The sequence below is a fragment of the Acomys russatus genome, chromosome 3, assembly GCF_903995435.1.
Source record: "Acomys russatus chromosome 3, mAcoRus1.1, whole genome shotgun sequence".
NCBI lineage: Eukaryota > Metazoa > Chordata > Mammalia > Rodentia > Muridae > Acomys > Acomys russatus.
Window position 1 is genome coordinate 66,759,127 of NC_067139.1, and position 22,460 is coordinate 66,781,586.

General features: G+C 38.8%; 1 protein-coding gene across 7 annotated transcripts in view; it reads right to left on the reverse strand.

The window, feature by feature from the left end:
* Positions 1–22,460, reverse strand: part of Nrg3 (neuregulin 3) — a 1,024,516-nt gene that overhangs the window by 139,520 nt on the left and 862,536 nt on the right. The window lies entirely within an intron of this gene.

Consider the following 22,460-nt stretch of genomic DNA (forward strand, 5'->3'; position numbering starts at 1 on the left):
TAGTATATTCATCTTAGGGTTCACTTTGGTTATGTGAAACTTCAGTAAATTTGAAAACCGATGCAAATATTACTTTCATATAAGATGGCATTCACAAGCACAGTTGTTAGATCTTAGGACTTCAGTGTGTCTTTGGAGAGGGCATGATTCAATTCATGAAATAACAGCAATAACATGCTCAGATTAACATAAAAAAGGGATTCAAGGAACAAATGAGAAATAATAATGTCAGGCATACTTCTAAAAGCATGTAATTGAAAGTTTCACCATCATTATGACCTCCTTGTCCTCTTCTTTCTCCTCCACCATTTTAAAACAGGGCCACACAATGATCCCAGACTATCTAAAAACTTGTTTTTCCTCTGCCTTTACCTCTCAAGAGTCATGCTTGCAGGCTATACTACCAGACAAAACAGCCCTCACCAGTGCAAGTTATCTGAAAGCAAAGGATGTAACAGCAGATGCTAAATCCTTCATAGAGCAAAATGTTCAGGATCTCACAAAAGAGGAATGATTCCTTATATTAATTCAGACATATGAATTTCTTCTTCTTCTTCTTCTTCTTCTTCTTCTTCTTCTTCTTCTTCTTCTTCTTCTTCTTCTTCTTCTTCTTCCTCCTCCTCTCTCTTCTTCCTCCTCCTCCTTCTTCTTCTTCCTTCTCCTCCTTCTCTATCTTCTTTCTTCTTCATCATCATCTTCTTCCTCCTCCTCCTTTTCTTCTTCTTCTTCTTTTCTTCCTCTTCCTCCTCCTCTTTCTAGAGTTATATTTGTTCTTATTTATGTGTATGTGTCTGCGTGGGTTCATGTCCAGTATCCAGAGACCAGAAGAGGTGTTTGGATCCACTGGATCTGGACTTAGAGGCAATTATGAGTTTTGACAGGGGTGCTTAGAACCAGACCTGAGTTCTCTGAAAGATCAACACATACTTCAAACTGATGAGCCACCTACCTCTGCATCCTGAGAGAGTTCTCTATATCAAATTAATATATTCTCTTTAATAATTCTGTCTTTGTGCCTTATACATACTAATTAGGCAAGATAGTAACAGAATATTTTCAACATTTAATTAAACCTAAAATAGTGTTGGTTCCAAGTACTGATATAATGTAATGTTCTGGTTAATTATTATATTATAGGATGTAAGGGATATTGAGGTTTAGACATGGTAAAATATGTATTTAATGATGTGTGCGTAAACACATACACTGTGATGTAAAATGTGCTTTTTCCAAATGAAGAGATGGGAACAGGAATCATCAGGAAGGACCCCCTAGAGTTAAGTTGAGGACTATTATCTCAAGCCTATAGAAATAGATGCAGTGAAGAGAAGACCCTTAAAAAAAGAAAAACATAGGCCTGTGGATATCCCAGGGATGCAAGTCTTCCCATGTCTTGTGATGTCAATTTCTCATACTTATTATCCAGCTCAGAAAACCATGTTCAGAAAAACAAATAAACAAACAAACAACAACAAAAGCTATGCTATAATTTCAGTCCACAAGGTCATACCTTATAGGTGGGTTAAATATTGTTGAAATTTTATGTGCACATTATTTGAACAAATGAATATATTATACAAAATAAAAAATGATTCTGATTGGGAGAGAAAGAAATTACAAATAAGAAAACCGCAGAGTATTAAATAAGGCCCATGATTTTACATTGAAACTATAGATATTAGTATAAATAGCACTTAAGATTTTATATAGAGAGATAGCTATAAGTAAACAGATTTGTTTTCATGGATATTCATGATTTTTATAATATAGTATTTATTTATAAGATGTATAATGATGTTTAACCTTTCTATATATACATATGTCTATATATATACTTATGTATCTTTCAATATTATATATTATTAAAGTTTTGAATAACAATATGGCTTCATATAAAAACAATAAAGAATTTTTTATACCATAGCCCTTTAAATTAGAATGGGCTCCATAAACTCATATATTTGAATACTTGATCAGCAGTTGGTAGAACAGATTTGGAAATATTAGGATCTAGAGAAATTTTCATCCAGCAACATGGATGGCTCTGGAAAGGGATCACATTCATAGACCTTCTAGGTCTATGTGATCCAGCTGGAATATAGACACTCTGGATTACACTATGAGCTGGCTGGAATCAGACATGCCCTTAGTACACACCCTTAATCCCACACAATGAAGGTAAGGCTATTTTATAGAAGAAAGTAGCCATGTTAAAAATTATGTCTAATTGAGGGACAGACAAAGTGATGAATCAGAGAAATATATGAAAGAATGAGTCAGAGATAGGATATGCCCACCTCTCATAAAAACAGGGCAGAAAAATGAATCTACTTAATTGCAACACATGGAGAGAGGGGATTTTTTTTTACCAAGGGTTTCTTACCAGGGCAATTTTCCAGAGATAGGTTGCAGACACAAGCTAGACACAGGTGAAGACAGCATGAGCCAGAGAATGAGAAGAAGGCAGAATATTAAAACATATTGCTAAAATTATTTTTAGGCAAGACAAAGCAATTGAGTCTGAAGCCAATAGAAGCCAAATTTGAATCAGTCAGCTTAGAGAGAAGTTTAGGCCAGAACAGATGAGTTGAACTAGCCAACAGGAGCTCAGAAAGATCTAGAAAGGCTCTGGACCAGCTTTCTTCTCATCCTACAACTCAAGGAAATAAAAACATTTACAGTGGCCTTGTCAGAGGAGGTGTGTCACTGAGCATGGAGACTTTGAGGGTTCAAAAGCCCATACCATTTCCAATTATTCTCCTCTCTCTCTCTCTCTCTCTCTCTCTCTCTCTCTCTCTCTCTCTCTCTCTCTCTCTCTCTCTCACACACACACACACACACACACACACACACACACACGCACACACACATGCACATGCACATGCACACATATCTTGATAAGATGAAAGTTCTCAGTTAATGTTCCAGTGTTAAGCTCCCTGTTGTGATGGGTCATAGAATCTAAGCATCTGGAACTATGAACCCTAAATTAAATGCTTTCTTTAATAAGTTGCCTTGGTTGTGGTGTTTTTTTTCATAACAGAAAAGTAACTAAGACATATAATTACAGATAAAAACAGTAAATTGCTTATAAGGCTTCTTGGCAAAGAAAATGATCACTATTCAATAGCGTCTATACATTCATACCCACACATCAGAACAACCTGAAGGAAAATATTGGCTTGTTATTTATCTCTATGATCATATTGTTGATTCTCTTTCGTAGTTCTCTTCCTGTATTTAATATAATGAATACATATTGTGATGGATTGTAAAGCAGAAACTGCTATTAAAAGACTTTAATCTGCCTTTATCTTATGGCTTAATTATGGTAGAAAGTTTAACATATGTTGCCAAGCTTCTAAGCTTTGATGCAGTGTCAGTTTATTTAAAACTCATTTTTCCTGACCTAATAAGCATTTGTTACTAGCTGAATATACAAACATTTGCCTTTTCCTGTCTGATAAGAAGACAATTTTCTTCCAGATTGTAATGTAGACCAGACTCATGGTAACAGATTTCAGCTAATTGTCAGTCAAATCCTAATACATTTTCCACCTTGAATGACATCAGTTCTAAGATACTAAAAGAAATATACACACACACAAATACTTAAGCAAATTAATGCACGTAGTTTTTTTAAATGTATAATTTACTTTATTTTGAGAGAGAGAGAGAGGGGAAGGGGGGGAGGGGGAGAGAGAGAGTGTGTGCGTGTCCATGTCAGTTCAGATGCACCCAGAAACCAGAGGGAGGTAACAAATCTCCCCAAGCTGGAATTACAGACAACTGCTCAATGTGCCTGCTGAGAACCAAACTCCAATACTCTGCAAGAGAAATGCATGCTTTCAACCACTAAGCCATCTCTCCAGCCCTACACTTGATCTTAAACAGACAAATATCTATGAATATTTATCTACAGACTTTAATTCTCTCTCTTTAAATATTCATAAATCATAATGACAAGCAACATAGAAAAATGATTCATTTTATATTTCATATGTCTACTTTTCAGTAACTTCCCTAAAATTTTTTGAGTATGACTCTGTCATCATGAAATAAATACCAACTTCCTCATAGTCACTTGAGGACAAGCGTTTCTATGTGAAAGTTATAGGCATCTATCATAGTCACACTGAAATGTTTTAAATGAGGTCTTTGCACATCAGTATGCATGTTGCAAGCATTCTTTCCTTTTTTACTGTAGTCCTTCCCTCAGCCATAGCAGGTATGTCACAACATATGGGCATATGCTGAGAGTATTTTCTAGACTCTGCTTCTTACCAAGCTGTTCAGATGGCTTCTGAGTTCATTTATAACCTATGCATCAGTAGCTCTGACCCATTTCTCTCTGAACTATATACACAACCAAAACCACACTCCATTACAAATGCATTCATTTCTAAAATCCTGTTTTCATTTCTTTTGTTGAAAAGATCATAGTTACAAAGAGGATTTGAGGCTTAGCGCTAAGCAAATTAGGACTCGGTGATAACATGAGTGAATGTTCCTAGCCTTCCGACTACAGCACAGGTCCTAATAAATATGTTATTTTAAAGTAAGTCAATGTGCATATCCCTTAGGACTCCTTGGATAGAGATTAACATGCCTGCTTATGACACCTGTGCTGTGTTCCTGGGTTTCTCATGATCCATGATGTTCCTGAATTGACCCTGACCTCTCAAACTTTCTGCACACTGATGAGAAAAAGGATGGATGTGTTTCAAAAATCAAGAACCAAACTGCAGCTCTTCACTTCAGCCTACTCCCTTCCAAACCCATCTCCCAGGATGCCATACAGCTCTGTAGCAGACCACCTGCTGTGACCTCCTCTTCCTCTCTGACTCTATTTCCAGTGAGTTATCTCAGTTCTCCTGCCTCAAGCTTCCCTTGTATTTGTCTCATTTTACAAGCCTAGTCTAACAGGCCATCCCCAGGAACCCATTAGTCAAACTCACCAGAGAAGCAAGTGAGAAAGGGAAGCAGGTAGATTTGCTTCAGATATTAACTCTGCTGCCTCTGCCTCTTTACCAAATACGTTTCCCCACTCTCATTCCCACCTTTGCCCCATAATACTTTCTGTGACCTCTTCTCAGTCTCTGCCTCAATTCACAAGGGACTAAGCAAATCCTGAGGGAACATCTTGCTTTCTTCCCTCCTGTGGACGCCCCCCTCCCCCAGCACCTGATCTTCTAGGCCAACCCCATTCCTAAGTTTCAGTTCCCAATATCTAGAGTTCTGTACCTATAACCCTGTATGGATACATCAGGAGGGATTCCAGAAGAATTCCCTACCAAGCATCACTCAGCCAGCATGCACTCTAATACCCCCGAGAGGGCAACAGAATTCGGGTAACAAAACACCCACCCGAACAAAGATAAGACCAGGTATCACCTCCTAGAATTACAATCATCCCAAACTCAGAAGCTAAAGCCCAGCATAAAAGTACAATCAATAACAGCCAGGATAGTATGTCTCCAGTAGAGTCCAGCAACTATACACCCTGAAAAATCAACATAGATAAAGCCTTACAATAGCCGTTGTGAATAGAAGTCCTTAAAAAGGAAGTGAATAAATCCATTAAAGAAATCTTTATGTCCATGTTGGAATTTGATTGCTTGCCTTTGGCCTCTAACCTAATGAGACCAGATAGGCTGAGGTCAGATGGTAAGGGAGGAGGACAACCCCCTTCAGAGGACTAGGGGAGGGGAAGAGGGGGAAGGGGGAGGGAGAGTGAAAACTGGAGGATGCGATCAAGGTGGTAACACTTGAGCTATAACGTGAATAAAGTATAAAAATTAAAATAAAACTTTGAAAACACTAACAAGTAGTGGAAATAACTGAATAAAACAGTTCATGAACTGAAAGTGGACATAGAATCAATAAAGGAAACAAACTGAAGAAAATTTGGAAATGAAAAATTTAGGAACTCAAACAGGAACCTCAGAGGCAAGCCTTACCACAGAACGAAAGATCTTGAAAAGAGAATCTCAGGTATTTAATACAAATGGAAGGAATGAATACCCTCATCAAACAAAACAAAACAAAACCAAAAAACTAAATCTAAAATCTGGCATAAAACATTCAGAAAACTTGGAACACTATGAAAAGACATCATTCACTATTAATAGGAATAATGGGAAGAAAAGAAATAAAGGTGAAAATACAGAAAATATTTTCAACATAATTATAGAAAAAAATTTCCCTAAGCTAAAGAAGGAGAAGCCTATTAAAGTAAAAGAGGCGCACTAAGCACCAAATGGGCCAGATGAGAAAGGAAAATCCCCTTCACATATAAAAATCAAAACAATAAATGTAAAAAATAAAGAAAAATTTCAACTCTTCAATGAAAAAATAACAATAAATATATGAAGATGGACCTATAGATCCTGAAAGGATGCTCCATCCTATCACACATAGAGATACTTGTTTATTTGCTCCTTGCTACTCTAGTCATAATATCCAGAAATTGGAAATAACCTATATGTTGGTCAAATGATGAATGGCTAAAGAATGTGGTACATTTATACAATGACAAATTAACTCAGTCACTTTAAAAATTGAGACAATGAAATTGGCAGGTAAATGGATAGAAATAGAATAAAATTATACTGATTGTGGTAACCCAATTTTGATATGCATTTGCTTATGTGCATATTATCTGTTAAGCCTGTCTTAATTAGGCTTTCTATTGCTGTGACAAAACTACCATGTCCAAAAAGCAAATTGGCAAGGAAAGGGTTTATTCAGAGGGATGGACTCTGGAGGCAGGAGCTAATGCAGATGCCATGAAGGGCTGTTGCTTACTGGCTTGCTCTCCATGGCTTTCTCAGCCTGTGTTCTTACAGAACCCAGGACCACTAGCACAGGGATAGCTCCACCCACAATGGACTGAGCTTTCCCTCAGTGATCATTAATTGAGAAAATGCCTTACAGCTGGATCTCATGGAGGCAGTTCAAATGAAGCTCCTTTCTCTCTGAAGACTCCAGCTTGTGTCAAGTTGGCACACAAAACCAGCCAGTACAGGCAACCTGTAATCTGTAGAACTGCAGAGGTGAGGTATAAAGTTGGGGACTAGAAGTAATGGATAGATAGCCTTAGGAAGGAGAAATATAAAAACTGATTATTTACGAATGGGGCATAGGAGGACTAGAACAAAAATATCAGTGAGGAGGAGGAGGGAAGTGTGGATAAAGGTGAGAAGACAAGAAGAGGAAGAGACAGCTAAATTGAGGACCATTTGAGTGATAATATATAAACGTAATGCACTATATACAAATATACAGGTAATTTAAAAGAAATCACAAAATAATGGGGCGGGGGAAACAGAGCCACAAAAGGACATGCCTTGCCATCAAATCAAGCTTCCAGTACTGGGAATGGGATATATTTAATTGAGTGGTTGGCCAAAGGGGTCCCACAGTAATCCCCAAAATAGAAATACCTGTTTCCAAGTCTACAGATTGCATCACAAACTGACATCAAGACCCTATTGCTAGAGAAAATACCTACACAACTCATTGAACATTGAGAAACTGAGTTTGTGCCCACATCAAGCCTTCAGCCCTATGTTTTTGGTACAGGAAGGTAATTTGCATGTTACTGAAAGGAGAAATGTAAGTACCAATCTTTCTATCTACAATATTTTCCTGTCTACAAGATATGCTATTTGGAACAGTGGCACAAAAGTGGTGGGAATTTGCAATCACTATCTGATTGGCTGCAAGGTCCACTCTGTGAGATGGAACCAATGCTTGGAACTGTTTGGGGGTCTGAGAACCTAAGACTAGATAGGTCATAGGCCTATGGTAAAACCAAATACTTCTGTTCTGCTAAAGGAAGATAGCAACAGTATGACTCCCAATGACATTCTACTATATTCATATATCACTGTCTTGCTCAGTCATCATCCGCGAGGCTTCCTCCTGAAGTGGCTGGAAATAAGCAGAGATCCACAGACAGACAATAAGCAGAGAGTGAGAGGCCTAACGCAATCTTAAAAGTGATGTCTCCATCAAATTCACCCCCTCAGAATTCAGAAAACCCTTTTAAAAAGGAGGTTGAAAGAGCAAAAGATCCAGTGACAATCAATAGAACATCAAAGACACTAGGCCTTTTAACCACGACAAGATACAAACACATGTGAACTCACAGAGACAGAGGCAGCATGCACAGGTCCTGCACTGGTCCTAGAGCTGAAAGCAGAGTGGACATATGCCCCATCCTAACTCAGAAGCTATAGCCAAATAATAACCACTGCAAATCAAAACTTAGTTTTCTCTATATGAGTCTCACTGGAGAAACAAACTACTCTTAAGTGTAGGCTAAAGAAGATGGCCAACAGAAAAGGAGCTCAACAGTTTCTTTGTAGCTTTCTTATCTCATAGTGTCATGCCAGAACTTTGTTTTCATTTATTATTATTATTGTTGTTGTTGTTATTGTTATTATTATTACCCTACTGGCTCTCTGGCATATATATTATGAATTATGGTTTTGTATTTTTATAGAATTCTTGGGTATATGAATGAGTTGGTTTCTATGTCTATATTTGTTTCTTCTGCCTTTTCAGGGTCTCTTTTCTTCTGTTTGTTTGCTTTTTCCTATTTAGATTAGTTTGCTTTTGTTTTATTTTATTTTATTCCTTAGATGCCTGTTTGTTTTCTAAGGAAAGACAAAAAGAGGATGGGTTTGGATTGGTGAAGAGGTGGGGAGAGTGGAAGCCATAATCATATTGTATAAAAAAAATATTTTCAATAAAGGTGAGAACAAGAGAAAGAAGGCAACCAGGAAGAATTTGGACACAAATCTGGATTCCTCCTCATCATTGAAGGCTGGAAATGTACTTGGTTCTATCCATAGTTTGGTCCTTACCAGAGACTAGAAATGTCCAAAACATTTAGGGACTTGGAATTATGATTTGGTTTCTTGTTATCTTTCTCCACATCCTACTCAGTTGCCCAGAGAGCTATAGTGAGAGGATATTAAAACTCTAGTGAAGACACCTAGAATAGAGAGACACATGGATACTTCATAGTTGTGTCAACAGGATGGACTAGCTCACTTTATGATGTTTCCACCCATGAGAAAATCTGTAAGACAGCATATCAATGACAGCCCATCCTTGGGATCTATCTGCTTCTGCTCCACAGAAGGTCAGCCTGCTTTCTGTCTCTCTTTTTAAAATTTTATTAATTTATTCAGATTAAAACTCAATTGTTATCCCATCACTTATATCCTCCCATTCCTCCCTCCTTCCCACTTTCACCCTATTCCCCTCCCCTAGGTCTAAGACCAAGGGGGACCTCCTTCCCCACTATATGGTCATAGACTATCAAGTCTCATCTTGGTAGCCTGCTTATTCTTTCTTTGAGTGCCATCAGGCCTCCCCACCAAGAGGACGTGGTCAAATATGGAGTACGAGAGTTGATGTTAAAGTCAGTCCCCGCTCTCCACAAAGCTGTGGAGAATGTCCTGTCCATTGGGTAGATCAGAGTAGGGGTTTGATGTTTACTATAGTATTGTTGTTGGTTAGTGCAATAGTTTGAGCAGACCCCCCTGGGCCCCCACGCACTCATCATGATGTTCTTCTTGTAGGTTTGTAGGACCCTCTGGGTCCTTCTATTTCTGTCTCTTAAACTCTTGTTCTGAACACACATGCCTAGAAACTCGCTGTGCTCATTGTCTACAAAATACATTCTTCAAGTTCATGCGAAAGAGGGCATCAGTATCCCTTAATATTCTGGAAACTTCTCTTCCTAAACTGCTGTTCATGAGAGTTGAGAAAGTCTCCACACATTTAAGGACTCTCCATTTCCCCTCATATCCACAGTAAGTGTTTCATTCACAGCTTTTTATGCCGAGGCTTCTGGTATTTTTGTCTATTAACACTAACCTCACATTAGCATTTGCACTGCTATTAACACTCTTGGCACGCCATCAATAATTTTCCCTTGGGTTGACTGGCAAGTTCGGATTGCATCCACATGAAAAGGGGCCTATTTTAGTCTGTAAAATAACAGACTAAAACAACTGAAGTTTCTCAGTTACACAGGGGAAAGGGCAAAGGATGGGCCAATGCCCTGATGCCAAGGTAGCAACTTCCATGCAGAAGGAGATGGTTCCTACAATTGGTCTCCTGTGTTTATTTCTTTACTTTTGCTTAACCTTCTCTGGGAAATGAAGAAAGGAGAAATGGGATGAGAAGAGTCCTTGTGACCTCAGTTTAGCCAAGCATTATATCAATTTATTTACCATTACCAAATTCTGCTGTCTAATAGCCTTTTAAATGCATAGACACTGAGGCGATGGATACACACACACACACACACACACACACACACACACACACACACATATGAATGACAGGGCCCAGTAACACTGTTTCTCCACACATTTTGCCTGTGTTTCTCAAATTTTGTGCCAAACATTTATGAGGTAGCAATTATTATATTGCCTACAATTATCCATCAACTGCAGTTTCCCTTCATTTGCAATTATAGACCTCTGAATCTCAGCAGTCTGAAACTCACATGCCTTTGTACTTTAAATGAGGTTCAGCAGCTTAAAAAGGAAGTTTCCAAACCACCAAAACCATGTATTTTTGACATAGTCTAAGAAAACAGCCCTGATAGAAGCTGAACATATACAAGTTATTGAAAGTTTTGCTCATGATTGTCATTTTATCACTGTAAATAACATCTTGTTTGTTAAAATTCATACACAGAAGATTATTTGTGCAGTGTATCTATCTGCCTCACTTATCACTCCGTTTATGTGTATACTCTATGATGGTATCATGCACATAGAATTCAAAATCAACCTTACTGTGAATACACCTGGTAAATCACTAATTACTATGCTTCTCTTGTGTCTTGCAGATTAATTATGCTGAATACACTAAACCAGTGATCTGCAAACATTTTTTATAAAAAGCAGAGAGTAAATACTTTAGGCTTTGGGAGATTTAGAGCTATAAACATTGTGACTGTTTAACTGCACTTCATCTATAAAGAATGACATCTGAATGACAGAGAGTTCCCTTCTGTTGTAGAATATTCTACTTCTGGTCTTTTCAACCTTCTGAGATGCTGAACATCATCATCAGCTTCTGCACCATAGAAAGGAGGGCTCGACAGCCTGTACCTACATAGCTGACCCTTGGGGCTCAGCTCTCCTTTCTCCTGGAAGATCTCAGTTCATTGCCTCTTTCCTGCCACCAGAGATCTTCTGGAAATAAAAGACTGAATTTTAATCTAAGGTGTTGTTCATTTCAGTGTTTAATTTGCAGGCTCAGCAAAGGTTCAGGGTTCTGGATAAACCAGGTCCTTGAGCAACTCAGAAAGGATGGTGAAGGATGGTGGCCTCTCTGTCTTGCAGAGCGAATGGCAGCCCGATCACCATAGGATGGCCTCCTATAAGATCAGAACGGAGACAAAGATGAAAAATCATGAAATTTAGTCAGTCTCTGCCACCCGCTGGCTTTGTGAAGAATCAAAGGAGAGAGGAAATATACGATCTGTGTGGTTATATGATGCTGGGCAAATTCCTTAACCATTTCCAGTCAAAATGCACCCAGATATACTGATCTCATCCTTCTCTCCCCAGGTCCTCATTCTGTAATGACTGCTTAGGATCTTGGGTTACATCAGTTGCTTTCCATGTTCCTGTTTTCAATGTAAAGCCTGCATTCCTAACAACTTGTAAGATATGAAGCCACACAAACATAAGTGTAATGAATTATATAACTTAGATGTGCTGATTCTTTCCAGCGACCCGCTGGCTCTACAAAGCCCCCTGCCTCCAGATGTTGATATGAGTGGCCACTGTAAAGTATGAAGAGTCTCATATTCAAGAGGCATTTGCCGAATATCTATACACTTTCCTCTATAGAGATTGTACTTGATACAAAAGTGTAAGTGTTGGAAATGTTGATGCTCAGTGACTTTCAAAGGGAGCTTGCAGGAAGCCAAAGATGGCACAAAAATAAAATATATTCAAGTTTCTGGGAAAAAATGGCTTTTCCAAAAGATTGCCAGCCTCATTCTGCTACTGTAATTTTTCTAGGACACATACAAAATTCTCTCCCACCCTTTCTCTGTCTCTCTGTCTCTGTCTCTCTCTCTCTCTGTATAGCTCTCTCTATATATCTATATATATCTGTATATGTGTATATGTATATATATATATATATATATATATATATATGTCTCTCTCTGTCTCCCTCCCTCCCTCTTTCCTTCCACCTCTCTTTCACACACATACAATTTCATAAGTATCTCTAAAAATTAGGAAAGGTTATACTAAACATATGTCTAGAGTGCTCCATAGCTCTACATGTTGCTCAGGTGGGTTTATAACCTAAGAAGTCTGAGGTCAGTGAGGTAAAAGGAAAACCATATCCAAGCCCGGCATAGGAATGTTGAGGCAATATCACTTAGGAGCAAGTGCATGGTCAGTCTTTACCAAAGAACTCCTCAGATTGCTACAGAACAACAGGCACACTGCCGTTGAGAGAAGAGGAGTGATGGTGGCCTACAAACAAAGGAGGCAGGGTCAAGTTTAGTAATATTAAAGAATGAAGACTACCCCTACCCAGAAGACTCTCTGCCACATCTCTTTTACTGTCTTAACTTTTCCAATTTATTAAGTTCAGTGACCTTGGTTTATGCCATGCCTTCTTCAAATGCCAAATGAGTCATAGCTATCTCTATTTGCAATTCATTGTGACTCTGTCTATGACATTTGCTGAGAGTGGTGACTTGGAGAGCAGCAGTTGCCTCCATGGGAGCACCCCTGGGAACTGAGGCCAGAGAATGAAAAGGCCAACCATGAGTACAAAGGACTCACTATTAATCTTATAAGTAAAGTCCTGAGGGGTTTAAGTTCTTCCTGCTTGTTGGAGGGAAGGTTAAGGACAGATGCAGATTTTGCTAGTTTATAGGAATAGCCTGAAAGCCAAGGTCCCCTAAAAAGGCACACTTGCAACTGAAGGACTCTTCTTCTGATACAATCGTGCTCACTCTGTGAGAGCAATCATGCAATGCTGCAAGAACATTGGTGATCTAATCATGGCATGCATACCCAGGGCATTAAAAATACTTGCTGCTCTTACAGATCTATATATTCTTAAATATGCATCATATCACACAAGTAGACAGATAAAGTAATTGGTTTGATTTTTTCCCTAAACCCATTTCGACCTCCATTCACCAATGTAAAGTAGGTTGAAGGACTGGAATATTAAATTGGCTTTTTTTTTTTCTTTTGTCAGTTCTAAATCTTAAAAAACAGTCCTCAAGGGCTGCCAAGATGGTTCAGCAGATAATGGTGTTTGGTACACATACCTGGACTTGAGGTTGTTCTATGAAACCCATGTAAAAGTGGAAAGACAGAAATGATTCCACAAAACTATTCTCCTGCCCCCACTCGTGCATGTGAGCCTATACATACATTGTGCTCATATCTGCATATGCATTAATAATAAATTTTTAAAAATAGAAACAAAACTATTCTCAAATTTCTATTGTTCCCACCTTATACACAATTTAACTTGGGAAAATTGGAACAGCTCAAATATCAAAAATAGAAGATTCTTCCCCCCCAAAAAAGAAGGAGGAGGTGGAGGAGGAGGAGGAAGAAAAAGAGGTCTGGGATAGGACACATCTGTTCTAGGAAGTGCCAAGGTGCTGTGCCAAACTATAGCATCATTAACTGTAATGGTTCAGGAAACTTTTGGACTGGAACAAAACTGGGATGTGATGGTGGGATTGGTGCTCAGAAGTTGGCTATAGCTGATGTAATGGGAAAGTAACTAGGATAGCATGGGTATCAAGAGTTCCAGTAAATTGGGTTTTACTGGGCAACTGGTAGGAGGCCAGGAGAGCAAGAAGCCCCAGAGAAGTGCAAGCAGGTTGAATGTGGTTGGAAGAAGCAACACAAGGCTCCAAGTACAGGCAGCATTATGGGTATAAGTCAATGGATAACAGAACCTCATCTGGGTATTAAGAATGGGCCAGGGTCCAAGATTCACACATCTGTTGGAATGAACAAAGCAAAACAGCACCTCATGTCTCACCTGGCTGAGTAGAATCTTAAGGACAAATGCTACCATTTTTCATAAAAATAGGGTGGTAGCATACGTGTGTATCAATAGCATAATGAAACCCCTAACTTTGAATATCAAGCCTAAAAAAGTTACCTAATAAGATGAATACAATCAAAGTTAAATAATAAAAGAGTGGATAGAAGTATCTGAACGTTAGAAGCTAATATGACAGAGTATTGAGCAAATAACCACAGAATTTAAAAAGATATTATGGACACATAATAATTAAACATAATTCCAGAATAAAATGTGCTGGGTGCATGTAATAGTATATAGTCATTAAATCTGGGTCATTGGCACTCACAGCTCTTCAAGTAGTTATTATTTATTTGTGTTGGGAGTGTTTGAGATCTTTTAATTCTTTATAAAATACACAAATATTATAAACTATAGTCACTCTAGTGCACTATAGAATGAAGGCAAACACACACACACACACACACACACACACACACCAATTTGCTTTCTACCTGGCTCCTTTATATCTGAGAAAGATTAGAATCCACACAACATTTCAGGAGGAAGTCACTTTATTTCTAACACATTTTGTCATCCCTGAGGTCTAAAAATCCTTTCATCAGATTTCTAATAAAAGACATGGTGGTACACCACCCTCTTCTTGGCAGAAGAACCCCCACAATCTCCTAAGACACACTGTGCCTGCTTGCTGAGGATGAGTAGCTGGTGGGGGGGGGTTGTGGTACTCTCACCTGATATTCCAGTCCCCACTTCCAGGCACTGTACACAATCTTCCCTTAATTGCATGTAGATTTTGAGTCTGGGAAGGAAGTAGAATATATACAATGGGAAGAGTGGGAGAAAGGTGACTCCATATATATAGCCACTGGGAAGCCATGATCCTTGCTTCCAGACTTTCCTGTGAGGCTGTCTTAGGGTCACCTACAGCCTTGCCTGCAACTCCTCACTCATGCTTGGAAAGTAGTCATAATAAATGTATTGTTTCCCTACAGTAAATTTTGGACCTGGTGACAAGCACAAGTCTATATTTGCTCTATGTATAAGAATTACTATTAGATGCCATCCTTTATATGGTGTGAATGAAGATTTACAGATATCTTTTTTCATGCTCATACAAAGAGCGGAAAACCAGCCTAAACTGTTCCATGCATCACGCACGCCTTATACACTTAAAATTTTGGAATATATAAAGCTTGTGAGAAATTATGTGCTTTCAGAACTAAAAAACCAGACACTGACATTGGATTAGACCTGACAGGATGAATTCCTCTCAGCATGCTGGACACTGACATCCTTTATCCTTCATGTTCCAGCACCAAGTGCTTCAATTGCTGTTCCTCATCAGACCATGACAGCTCCCAAGACACTTTCAAAGAAATCTTCCAATCCCAATTGGTTCAGCATTTCAGATTGTCCCACACAGGACTCAAATTAAGCATGGAATTTCTCAACATTTAGAAACTGGAACACAAATGCTATCCCTAGCTTGTTTAACCATTTCCCCCAACTTTGGGCCCCTACAAAGGTATTATTCATCCGAAATCAGCCAGAAGAAGCCTTAAAAGAATGATGCCCCATTTCCTTTAAGGGGGGGGTCAGGTAGGTTTTTGATTGTTCTCTTGGGCTATAGAGGGTTATTATCAATGGGAGTTGGTTACAAGTTACTATTGGTCTTATATAGAGAGAAAACAAGGTTAGACTCAGCAACCTCTGTTTTTCCTTTATCTTACATTCATAAGTTTGGATATAGAGATTGAAAAGAAAGAAGGAGAAATATAGAAATATATATGGAAGATAGAACAAAAAGTAGATTGGTGAATCTACTTCTCAACTTAATTCCTTAATTGTCACCCTCAGGTTATTTTTAATTCACTGGTATAGAATTCTGTATATAGATGCAAACATAAGTTTAATTCTACATACAGTGGTATAGAATTCAAATGTAAGATTATTCTTCACACACATGCTATATATCTATATCTGTATCTATATTTCTACTCTAATATGAAGTATTGTACCTATATAACTCAATTATAATACAAGGTTTACTTCCAATACTTAGAAAGTGCTATTGCAGGCTGTTTAGGATAAATAAGTTATACAAGTTAATTGTTAGTTGATCAGATCACGGTCATGTCAGTCACTAGTCTACTTTTATCACAAGAATATACATCTTAGGTGAGGCAGATAGATATGATTCTATAGAAAGATAAGGTAGGATAGTTAATATCTTCAAAAAATTAGAGCCATGTAGAATATGCCATTCAAATATGTTTATTATTTTAAAGATTCACTGACAATGAGACAGGTTAACTCCTGGCAACACTCAGCCTACCTCAAAGAGGATGATGAGCACCAAAGAACCTCCTTATGGAGATGGCTTCAAATGTGACACACAAGCCACTGGGGAAAAAATGTCCTCATTTCTACCACAGACAGAATTCTGCCTAAAAAAGGCAAGCTTGGATGCAGGCAGAGTCGATGGCCAAACTCTGCCAAGACAGGGTAAGCAAGTCCTCAAAAATTCTTACTTCACAAATATCTGTCAGATAAATTGGGCCAGAAGGCTGAAGAAGATGCTCCAACATATTCATGTACCAAACTGTTTCTGTCATCTTCTCATTTGGAAACTACTAACCTGTACTCCCAGCATACTCAGGTAATCAAATTAATTCCTTCTCAAATCTATGATCAAAATGAGGACTAGGTAGCTTAGCTTTACAATGAAGCTTACTTGTTTAGGGATTAAGTGTCTTTAGATCTAGATAGATGTTTTAAGTTGGTAATGACAAGAAGTGATGGAGATTGATTTACATTCAGAATTTTAGACACATCAAGATAGGAAAGATGCTTTCATCAAAGCTTTGAAATACAAACAGCAAAAACACTAAGAATGTAACATTTATATAATTCCTGATTGTGTCATGGCTCTTCTTGCTATAGGTAGCTTATTGTATGTATATGTAATAATATAAATGTATATGTAAAAATAAAAAATGTTTAATTAATAAAAAAGCAAAAAAAAAAAAAAAAGAACATTTTAAAGATCTTACATTGTTCTAAGGAAGACATCCTATGAACGCTCCATACCTACAGAGCAATAGAGCCTTGTGATGTTCAGAACAAACACATAATTTGCCAACTAGGTGTAGAACTCTCAGCTCATTCTCCAGCAGCATGTCTGCCTGTGCCCCACCATGCTTGCTGCCATGATGACAATTGACTAAATCTCTGAACTGTAAGGCATCCCCAAATAAATGATTTCCTTTATAAGAGTTGCCTTGGTCATGGTGTCTCTCTACAGCAATAGACACCCAAACTAAGACAGCATACATAGTTACAGGATATTTGATTATGATACATAGAAAACCTAATTGTTAGCCAAGCTTGATGGTACATGCCTTTAGTCCCAGCACTGGGTGAGGCAGAGGCAGAGGGATTGCCTGTAACTTCTAGGCCAGCTTGATCTACAAAGTGAGTCCAGGACAGCCAAGACTACACAAAATAGTCTTGTCTAGAAAAACAAAAGCAAATATAAACAAACAAAAAAAGAAAACCTAATTCTTAGCAAAACATAAAAGCCTAAATATTTGTCAGATGCTGTTAGGCGTGTCCTGAAAAGATGCAATTTGTATGTGCCTCTAAAAGCTTCCTTAGATAAGAACACTAAAAGGTAGAAACTCTCTCTCTGTCTCTCTCTCTCTCTCTCTCTCTCTCTCTCTCTCTCTCTCTCTCTCTCTCTGCCTCTCTCTCTCTCTCTCTCTCTCTCTGTCTCTCTCTCTGTGTGTGTCTCTCTCTCTGTCTCTCTGTCTCTATCTCTCTCTGTCTTTCTCTCTCTGTCTCTCTCTCTCTGTCTCTCTCTCTCCCTCTGTCTCTCTCTGTCTCTGTCTCTCTCTCTCTGTTTCTCTCTCTCTCCCTCTCTCTCTCTCTCTCTCTCTCTCTCTCTCTCTCTCTCTCTCTCTCTCTCTCTCTCTCTCTCTCCTTCCCTTTGGAATTTCAGGAATAATAGAGGAGCAGCTGGCAGGACACAGGTAATGCAGTCTTCTAGGAAAGAGAGCTAACGGGCCCTCTTAGATTTGAAGGAACTCCAGAGAAAGGTGGAATAACTGGGTAGAATGACACAGAGAGAAAGAGCTTCTTAAAGAGCTAATAGTTGTAACAATCAAAATCTTTACTTACCAAGAAAGTGGGTCAGAGGAGAGGACATCCGATTGAGACTTTAGGCAAGAGTAGCATGGGAGAAAGGGGAAATAGTAGGACCCACAGGGTACTGGAAACCTACAAGAAGAACTTTATGACAGGCAGATCTGGATCCTGGGGTCCTCCTCAAACTAAGGCACCAGCCAAGGAGTATATAGGCAGTAAGCTTCGAACCCCTACCAAGACCTAGCCGACGAACATGATATTCTCCACCGTTGAGTGGAGAGTGAGATCTGACTCTCACACAAACTCTGGTGCCCCTTTTCTGACCATGTCCCCTGGATGGGGAGACCTGGTGGCATTCAGAGGAAGGATAGCAAGTCACCAAGAAGAGACTTGATATTCTAAGAGCATATATAGGGGGAGGAGGTCTCCCTCAGTCACAGACATACAGGAGGGGAGAAGGAGAGAAATGGGAGGAAGGGAAGAATGGGAGGAAACAGGGAAGGGCTAACAATCGAGATGTAATATGAATAAATTAATAAAATTAAAGAATGAAAAAAAATAAAAGAAGGGAACAGGAAAAAAATCAGGCTTGCAAATAGATATTTTATATATAGTTCAGAAAATAAAGCTGCCTCACTGAGCTAGCAGGTTTGTACCTCAGTCTCCTTTTTCTCTATCAGTATAAATATTAAATAATTTTAACTGTTACAATAGATTTTTCTTTTCTTTTTTCCTCAGAAATAGGGAACAACAAACCGAGAGGCTTGTTTATGCTAAACAAGTACTCTACCACCAATTTAAATTCCCATCCCTCCTCTGAATGTGCCAATATTATCTTAATGTCATATCTTAAGTACTCTTTTCTGTCCTGAAATATACTTTTCAAGACACTATTTTATTGTGACATATAACACCCTACCGAGCAGCAGCAACGTTATTTATATAAATACTCCTCTCTCTTTGTGTATTTCTCAGGGCCTGCTCTAATAAATACCCCTGCAGTATTATTATATCCTGGGTATAAATCTCTGACCACATTTCCATTTACCCACATGGAGCTTATGGAATCATGAAGATGGACTGTTAATACTGGGGTATGTTAATACTATATTTTGCCTATTCATTTTCTAACAAGTTTATGCCAGCTTTTGTGCCCACTGCTAGAAAATCATATGCCCATCAGGGTGCTTAAGCTGTTCAGCAATGAGATACAGGGTCATTTATGATGAAATGAGTTCATTTATGAGTTTGATGCCGTGGCCTAACATACCAGCTACAGATTTGAAAACAATAACAACAAAAAAAGTATGTCTGTACCATCTACTCTCCCCTTCTCCCCTCCCCTCTCCCCCCACACTCTGATAGCTAGGGTATGAGTTTGAGAAGAGGAAGGACATGGATAATATATAAAGACTTTTTTTCCCAGAATTTAGCTGTTTTACATTGTCAGTGTTAATTTGTACTGACACATTTCTAAAAGAGCACTCCTAAAGAAACAATTCTGCACCTAGCCTTGCCTAGCATAGCTGTTCTCTGAGAGGCTCCATCCAGCAGGGGATCAAACCAGATGCAGAGACTCACAGCAGAGCACAGAGAGCCTTGTGGAAGAGTGGGGGCAAGGATAGAAGGACCAGGAGAGAACTGTTACTCCACCAGAAGACCATCAAAGCCAACTGACCTGGGTACATGGTAGCTTGTGGAAACTGAAGCACATACTACGGACCATGTATGGACTGGACCTAAGCCTACTACACATACGGAGCAAATGGGCATCTTGGTCTTCATGTGGCTTCTATAGTAAGGGCACCAGGGGCTGTCTCTGACAAGGATTCTGTTGTATGCTTTTTTGATCACCTCCCTGTGGAGGGGCTGCTTTACCAGGCCACTGGTGGGACTTGGTGTGCTGGGGTGGATTGTTTGAGGTATTTCCTCTTTTCTGACAAGTAGGAGCAGAGGAATAAGGGAAAGAGGGAGGAAGAGTGGGACCCGGAAGAGAGGAAGGAGGAGGGTATAGAATAAGGATGTAAATTACTTAATTTAAAAAAGAAAAAAGAAAAAGAAACAACTCTGCAATAGGAACCTTGTAAATGAGTTCCCAGACCACTCAGGTCTTCATAATCAGATGTCTACTCTCCTCTATAACTTGGTTTTGATCCTAGTATTTTATCACAACAAATTAATACAGGTCAATGCTTACAGAAAACAACTAGAGTGGGGCTGATAAGTAGCCAAAGTGCTTTGCAAATGCATATGGGCCTTTTAAAGAAAACTGTGTCATTAGTGGTATCATCCCTTGAAGGTCAGCAGTTCAAGGACCATGCAAGGCTTTCAGAGAGTTAACGACAGCTGTAGTTAGCTTATTTCCTACTTACTTCCTGGAACAAACTACTTCTCTGTTAAAACACAGACTCTTTCACTATAAGAATATTTTTTAATATATCATATTAAGCATGCTTCAAAAAGCTGATGCAATCCAATATTATTTTTCAGTAAATAACTGTGTGGAGACTGAGGTGAATAATCTGCTCACTTCAGGAAAGAGCTGATTCTTTTTGACTGTGCTTTCCTGTAGACTGTGAGTAAGTACATCTCTTGCTCACCAGGTAAACGGACATCCTGTGTTGAATGCCTTGCTATCAGAGATGCTTAGAGAGATGTAAATAAAGACACATACTCTCAGTGTGTAGAGTCTTCAATGCTTTATTGACCATGATAAGTACTATATTGACCATACTGGCCAAGTGAGTTAGGTCCAATGCTTCCAAGCTTGTCTAATTCATGGATTAAAGTCTGTGTGGAGCCAAGAATAGCCATTTGCACAAGCCCAACACAAAATGTAAGTTTACTTAAACAAGTGTAAGTTGACTTTAGGTGGCAATATCATGTAAAAATGTCAAATATTAGACAATCCTAGTAGAGAAAAATTAGATAACTTCCAAGGCTCCCATTAATAGGCAATAATAGTACATGTGAATTCTGAGCAAGATGGAAGCCAACAAATTAACTGTGAGGGGAAGTAGATGGAGCTATGTCTTGAAGAGTTAGTGGGCCTCTTTGGCAAGTTATGGGACTTTTAAAAGGCAGATACTTTCTGGATAATATATGTCATTAGAGATGGTGTTGAGAACTAATAGCCTTGTCCCACTTCTGGTTGGCTTCTTCTGCTCCCTGTGTGTGGTTATGAACACTCAGCTTCCCAGTCTTGCCACCATGTTTGTTTGGTTGTTGTTGTTGTTTGGTTCTTGGTGTTTGGGTTGTTTGGTTTTGTTTGGTTTGGTTGTTTGGTTTTGGATATACCTCCCTGGATATTATGGACTCTTCCATTAGACTGTATGCTCAAGTAAACTCAATCGTCTGTTCTTTCAATCATGTTATTGTATCTATCACAACAACAGAAAAAAATAACTAACATAGATGGATATAGGTATAAGACACCTGGCAGTGGGTGACATGAATAACAGAGGCATTTGCATTCAAATTTTTAAAAACCATCTCACTTCAAATCAAACAGAATGCAGCAATATGTAGGATCTTATTCATAACTTTTGCTAGATATCTCATCAGAAGTATGAATGTGTACTTGACACTCCTTTGTCCTTGCTTCCAGTCCCTTAATCTAAAGCACTACACAACTTCAGCAATCCAATTTTCATATGAAATTTTGTATAAGTAGGCACCATGCAATCTGTTCACAAATGTGCTATCAATATACAACACGTCTCTTACCTTAAATGGAGCAAAGTTGGTCTTTTTTGAGCTGTATATGATACACCATGGCTTGTGTGTTGGATTGAATGATATTGGCTCCCATGGGCTCATTTATTTGAATAATTGCTTCCCAGTTGGTGGACTGTTGGATTAGGAGGAGTGGCCTTGATGGAAGAAGTATGTTACCAGGAGAGGACTTTGAGGCTTCAAAAGCCCACTCCAGCCCCCAGTCTTCTCTCTCTCTCTCTCTCTCTCTCTCTCTCTCTCTCTCTCTCTCTCTCTCTCTCTCTCTCTCTCTCTGTCTCTGCCTGCTGCCTGCAGATTAGGATGTAAAACTCTCATCTACTTTTCCAGTGCTATTCATGCCTATCTGTTGCCATATTTCCTCATTAGTCCTTGGTAATGGACTAATCTTCTGAAACTCTAAGCAAGCCCTCAATGAAATGCTTTGCTCTATAAGATGCCTTAGTCTTGACATCTGTTCACAGCAACTGAATACCAAAATGCCCTGGGAACATAGA